Consider the following 5000-nt stretch of genomic DNA (forward strand, 5'->3'; position numbering starts at 1 on the left):
GCCGTAAGCTGTCCAAGGTACCACGCATGGGCCTTTTAAGCTGTCCAAGGTACCACGCATGGGCCTTTTAGGGATGTCGCTCCTCAGACGCGCCTTCAACGCCCAGGCGGCAGCTGCGCGGAGAGCGTTCCGATCCATTCCTCCGTCGGAGAAATACCAGAGTGGGACTCCCGCGCACAGTTCTGCACAGACACGGAGGAAAACAAGAGAGAGGATCCCTACGTTAAACACGGCGGGCGGGCGCTTGTGGAGAAAAGTGAAAAAGCTTACAGCACCTGGTATTCCCAGGCGGTCTCCCATCCAAGTACTAACCAGGCCCGACCCTGCTTAGCTTCCGAGATCAGACGAGATCGGGCGTGTTCAGGGTGGTATGGCCGTAAGCTGCCCAAGGTACCACGCATGGGCCTTTTAAGCTGTCCAAGGTACCACGCATGGGCCTTTTAGGGATGTCGCTCGTCAGACGCGCCTTCAACGCCCAGGCGGCAGCTGCGGGGAGAGCGTTCCGATCCATTCCTCCGTCGGAGAAATACCAGAGAGTGGGACTCCCGCGCACAGTTCTACACAGACACGGAGGAAAACAAGAGAGAGGATCCCTACGTTAAACACGGCGGGCGGGCGCTTGTGGAGAAAAGTGAAAAAGCTTACAGCACCTGGTATTCCCAGGCGGTCTCCCATCCAAGTACTAACCAGGCCCGACTCTGCTTAGCTTCCGAGATCAGGCGTGTTCAGGGTGGTATGGCCGTAAGCTGTCCAAGGTACCACGCATGGGCCTTTTAAGCTGTCCAAGGTACCACGCATGGGCCTTTTAGGGATGTCGCTCGTCAGACGCGCCTTCAACGCCCAGGCGGCAGCTGCGGGGAGAGCGTTCCGATCCATTCCTCCGTCGGAGAAATACCAGAGAGTGGGACTCCCGCGCACAGTTCTGCACAGACACGGAGGAAAACAAGAGAGAGGATCCCTACGTTAAACACGGCGGGCGGGCGCTTGTGGAGAAAAGTGAAAAAGCTTACAGCACCTGGTATTCCCAGGCGGTCTCCCATCCAAGTACTAACCAGGCCCGACCCTGCTTAGCTTCCGAGATCAGACGAGATCGGGCGTGTTCAGGGTGGTATGGCCGTAAGCTGTCCAAGGTACCACGCATGGGCCTTTTAGGCTGTCCAAGGTACCACGCATGGGCCTTTTAGGGATGTCGCTCGTCAGACGCGCCTTCAACGCCCAGGCGGCAGCTGCGGGGAGAGCGTTCCGATCCATTCCTCCGTCGGAGAAATACCAGAGTGGGACTCCCGCGCACAGTTCTGCACAGACACGGAGGAAAACAAGAGAGAGGATCCCTACGTTAAACACGGCGGGCGGGCGCTTGTGGAGAAAAGTGAAAAAGCTTACAGCACCTGGTATTCCCAGGCGGTCTCCCATCCAAGTACTAACCAGGCCCGACCCTGCTTAGCTTCCGAGATCAGACGAGATCGGGCGTGTTCAGGGTGGTATGGCCGTAAGCTGTCCAAGGTACCACGCATGGGCCTTTTAAGCTGTCCAAGGTACCACGCATGGGCCTTTTAGGGATGTCGCTCGTCAGACGCGCCTTCAACGCCCAGGCGGCAGCTGCGGGGAGAGCGTTCCGATCCATTCCTCCGTCGGAGAAATACCAGAGAGTGGGACTCCCGCGCACAGTTCTGCACAGACACGGAGGAAAACAAGAGAGAGGATCCCTACGTTAAACACGGCGGGCGGGCGCTTGTGGAGAAAAGTGAAAAAGCTTACAGCACCTGGTATTCCCAGGCGGTCTCCCATCCAAGTACTAACCAGGCCCGACCCTGCTTAGCTTCCGAGATCAGACGAGATCGGGCGTGTTCAGGGTGGTATGGCCGTAAGCTGCCCAAGGTACCACGCATGGGCCTTTTAAGCTGTCCAAGGTACCACGCATGGGCCTTTTAGGGATGTCGCTCATCAGACGCGCCTTCAACGCCCAGGCGGCAGCTGCGGGGAGAGCGTTCCGATCCATTCCTCCGTCGGAGAAATACCAGAGAGTGGGACTCCCGCGCACAGTTCTGCACAGACACGGAGGAAAACAAGAGAGAGGATCCCTACGTTAAACACGGCGGGCGGGCGCTTGTGGAGAAAAGTGAAAAAGCTTACAGCACCTGGTATTCCCAGGCGGTCTCCCATCCAAGTACTAACCAGGCCTGACCCTGCTTAGCTTCCGAGATCAGACGAGATCGGGCGTGTTCAGGGTGGTATGGCCGTAAGCTGTCCAAGGTACCACGCATGGGCCTTTTAAGCTGTCCAAGGTACCACGCATGGGCCTTTTAAGCTGTCCAAGGTACCACGCATGGGCCTTTTAGGGATGTCGCTCGTCAGACGCGCCTTCAACGCCCAGGCGGCAGCTGCGCGGAGAGCGTTCCGATCCATTCCTCCGTCGGAGAAATACCAGAGTGGGACTCCCGCGCACAGTTCTGCACAGACACGGAGGAAAACAAGAGAGAGGATCCCTACGTTAAACACGGCGGGCGGGCGCTTGTGGAGAAAAGTGAAAAAGCTTACAGCACCTGGTATTCCCAGGCGGTCTCCCATCCAAGTACTAACCAGGCCCGACCCTGCTTAGCTTCCTAGATCAGACGAGATCGGGCGTGTTCAGGGTGGTATGGCCGTAAGCTGTCCAAGATACCACGCATGGGCCTTTTAGGGATGTCGCTCGTCAGACGCGCCTTCAACGCCCAGGCGGCAGCTGCGGGGAGAGCGTTCCGATCCATTCCTCCGTCGGAGAAATACCAGAGAGTGGGACTCCCGCGCACAGTTCTGCACAGACACGGAGGAAAACAAGAGAGAGGATCCCTACGTTAAACACGGCGGGCGGGCGCTTGTGGAGAAAAGTGAAAAAGCTTACAGCACCTGGTATTCCCAGGCGGTCTCCCATCCAAGTACTAACCAGGCCCGACCCTGCTTAGCTTCCGAGATCAGACGAGATCGGGCGTGTTCAGGGTGGTATGGCCGTAAGCTGTCCAAGGTACCACGCATGGGCCTTTTAGGGATGTCGCTCGTCAGACGCGCCTTCAACGCCCAGGCGGCAGCTGCGGGGAGAGCGTTCCGATCCATTCCTCCGTCGGAGAAATACCAGAGAGTGGGACTCCCGCGCACAGTTCTACACAGACACGGAGGAAAACAAGAGAGAGGATCCCTACGTTAAACACGGCGGGCGGGCGCTTGTGGAGAAAAGTGAAAAAGCTTACAGCACCTGGTATTCCCAGGCGGTCTCCCATCCAAGTACTAACCAGGCCCGACTCTGCTTAGCTTCCGAGATCAGGCGTGTTCAGGGTGGTATGGCCGTAAGCTGTCCAAGGTACCACGCATGTGCCTTTTAAGCTGTCCAAGGTACCACGCATGGGCCTTTTAGGGATGTCGCTCGTCAGACGCGCCTTCAACGCCCAGGCGGCAGCTGCGGGGAGAGCGTTCCGATCCATTCCTCCGTCGGAGAAATACCAGAGAGTGGGACTCCCGCGCACAGTTCTGCACAGACACGGAGGAAAACAAGAGAGAGGATCCCTACGTTAAACACGGCGGGCGGGCGCTTGTGGAGAAAAGTGAAAAAGCTTACAGCACCTGGTATTCCCAGGCGGTCTCCCATCCAAGTACTAACCAGGCCCGACCCTGCTTAGCTTCCGAGATCAGACGAGATCGGGCGTGTTCAGGGTGGTATGGCCGTAAGCTGTCCAAGGTACCACGCATGGGCCTTTTAAGCTGTCCAAGGTACCACGCATGGGCCTTTTAGGGATGTCGCTCGTCAGACGCGCCTTCAACGCCCAGGCGGCAGCTGCGGGGAGAGCGTTCCGATCCATTCCTCCGTCGGAGAAATACCAGAGTGGGACTCCCGCGCACAGTTCTGCACAGACACGGAGGAAAACAAGAGAGAGGATCCCTACGTTAAACACGGCGGGCGGGCGCTTGTGGAGAAAAGTGAAAAAGCTTACAGCACCTGGTATTCCCAGGCGGTCTCCCATCCAAGTACTAACCAGGGCCCGACCCTGCTTAGCTTCCGAGATCAGACGAGATCGGGCGTGTTCAGGGTGGTATGGCCGTAAGCTGTCCAAGGTACCACGCATGGGCCTTTTAAGCTGTCCAAGGTACCACGCATGGGCCTTTTAGGGATGTCGCTCCTCAGACGCGCCTTCAACGCCCAGGCGGCAGCTGCGCGGAGAGCGTTCCGATCCATTCCTCCGTCGGAGAAATACCAGAGTGGGACTCCCGCGCACAGTTCTGCACAGACACGGAGGAAAACAAGAGAGAGGATCCCTGCGTTAAACACGGCGGGCGGGCGCTTGTGGAGAAAAGTGAAAAAGCTTACAGCACCTGGTATTCCCAGGCGGTCTCCCATCCAAGTACTAACCAGGCCCGACCCTGCTTAGCTTCCGAGATCAGACGAGATCGGGCGTGTTCAGGGTGGTATGGCCGTAAGCTGCCCAAGGTACCACGCATGGGCCTTTTAAGCTGTCCAAGGTACCACGCATGGGCCTTTTAGGGATGTCGCTCATCAGACGCGCCTTCAACGCCCAGGCGGCAGCTGCGGGGAGAGCGTTCCGATCCATTCCTCCGTCGGAGAAATACCAGAGAGTGGGACTCCTGCGCACAGTTCTGCACAGACACGGAGGAAAACAAGAGAGAGGATCCCTACGTTAAACACGGCGGGCGGGCGCTTGTGGAGAAAAGTGAAAAAGCTTACAGCACCTGGTATTCCCAGGCGGTCTCCCATCCAAGTACTAACCAGGCCTGACCCTGCTTAGCTTCCGAGATCAGACGAGATCGGGCGTGTTCAGGGTGGTATGGCCGTAAGCTGTCCAAGGTACCACGCATGGGCCTTTTAAGCTGTCCAAGGTACCACGCATGGGCCTTTTAGGGATGTCGCTCGTCAGACGCGCCTTCAACGCCCAGGCGGCAGCTGCGCGGAGAGCGTTCCGATCCATTCCTCCGTCGGAGAAATACCAGAGTGGGACTCCCGCGCACAGTTCTGC

The 5000-nt window shown here is 57.9% G+C and overlaps 12 non-coding genes and 2 pseudogenes across 12 annotated transcripts in view; all 14 read right to left on the bottom strand.

Annotated features, from left to right (window-relative positions):
- Positions 1 to 9, bottom strand: part of LOC121892603 — a 119-nt gene extending 110 nt beyond the window's left edge. The window contains exon 1 of the ribosomal RNA XR_006094577.1: positions 1 to 9. This exon is cut by the window's left edge and continues 110 nt beyond it. This is a non-coding gene — a ribosomal RNA (5S ribosomal RNA).
- A 254-nt stretch (positions 10 to 263) lies between these two features.
- Positions 264 to 382, bottom strand: LOC121893075. Its single transcript, XR_006094989.1, has one exon. It is a non-coding gene; the product is annotated as a 5S ribosomal RNA (ribosomal RNA).
- A 256-nt stretch (positions 383 to 638) lies between these two features.
- LOC121892922 lies at positions 639 to 747 on the bottom strand (annotated as a pseudogene).
- Positions 748 to 1003: 256 nt separating this feature from the next.
- LOC121893076 lies at positions 1004 to 1122 on the bottom strand. Its single transcript, XR_006094990.1, has one exon. It is a non-coding gene; the product is annotated as a 5S ribosomal RNA (ribosomal RNA).
- Positions 1123 to 1376: 254 nt separating this feature from the next.
- Positions 1377 to 1495, bottom strand: LOC121893078. Its single transcript, XR_006094992.1, has one exon. It is a non-coding gene; the product is annotated as a 5S ribosomal RNA (ribosomal RNA).
- A 256-nt stretch (positions 1496 to 1751) lies between these two features.
- On the bottom strand, positions 1752 to 1870 carry LOC121893079. The gene has a single exon (XR_006094993.1). It is a non-coding gene; the product is annotated as a 5S ribosomal RNA (ribosomal RNA).
- Positions 1871 to 2126: 256 nt separating this feature from the next.
- LOC121892606 lies at positions 2127 to 2245 on the bottom strand. The gene has a single exon (XR_006094580.1). It is a non-coding gene; the product is annotated as a 5S ribosomal RNA (ribosomal RNA).
- Positions 2246 to 2531: 286 nt separating this feature from the next.
- LOC121892751 lies at positions 2532 to 2650 on the bottom strand. Its single transcript, XR_006094718.1, has one exon. It is a non-coding gene; the product is annotated as a 5S ribosomal RNA (ribosomal RNA).
- Positions 2651 to 2874: 224 nt separating this feature from the next.
- Positions 2875 to 2993, bottom strand: LOC121893080. The gene has a single exon (XR_006094994.1). It is a non-coding gene; the product is annotated as a 5S ribosomal RNA (ribosomal RNA).
- Positions 2994 to 3217: 224 nt separating this feature from the next.
- On the bottom strand, positions 3218 to 3326 carry LOC121892923 (annotated as a pseudogene).
- A 256-nt stretch (positions 3327 to 3582) lies between these two features.
- On the bottom strand, positions 3583 to 3701 carry LOC121893081. Its single transcript, XR_006094995.1, has one exon. It is a non-coding gene; the product is annotated as a 5S ribosomal RNA (ribosomal RNA).
- A 254-nt stretch (positions 3702 to 3955) lies between these two features.
- LOC121892743 lies at positions 3956 to 4075 on the bottom strand. The gene has a single exon (XR_006094710.1). It is a non-coding gene; the product is annotated as a 5S ribosomal RNA (ribosomal RNA).
- Positions 4076 to 4329: 254 nt separating this feature from the next.
- On the bottom strand, positions 4330 to 4448 carry LOC121893082. The gene has a single exon (XR_006094996.1). It is a non-coding gene; the product is annotated as a 5S ribosomal RNA (ribosomal RNA).
- A 256-nt stretch (positions 4449 to 4704) lies between these two features.
- LOC121892607 lies at positions 4705 to 4823 on the bottom strand. Its single transcript, XR_006094581.1, has one exon. It is a non-coding gene; the product is annotated as a 5S ribosomal RNA (ribosomal RNA).
- Between the last annotated feature and the right edge of the window lie 177 nt (positions 4824 to 5000).

This window comes from Thunnus maccoyii, chromosome 24, assembly GCF_910596095.1.
Source record: "Thunnus maccoyii chromosome 24, fThuMac1.1, whole genome shotgun sequence".
NCBI classification, from domain to species: domain Eukaryota; kingdom Metazoa; phylum Chordata; class Actinopteri; order Scombriformes; family Scombridae; genus Thunnus; species Thunnus maccoyii.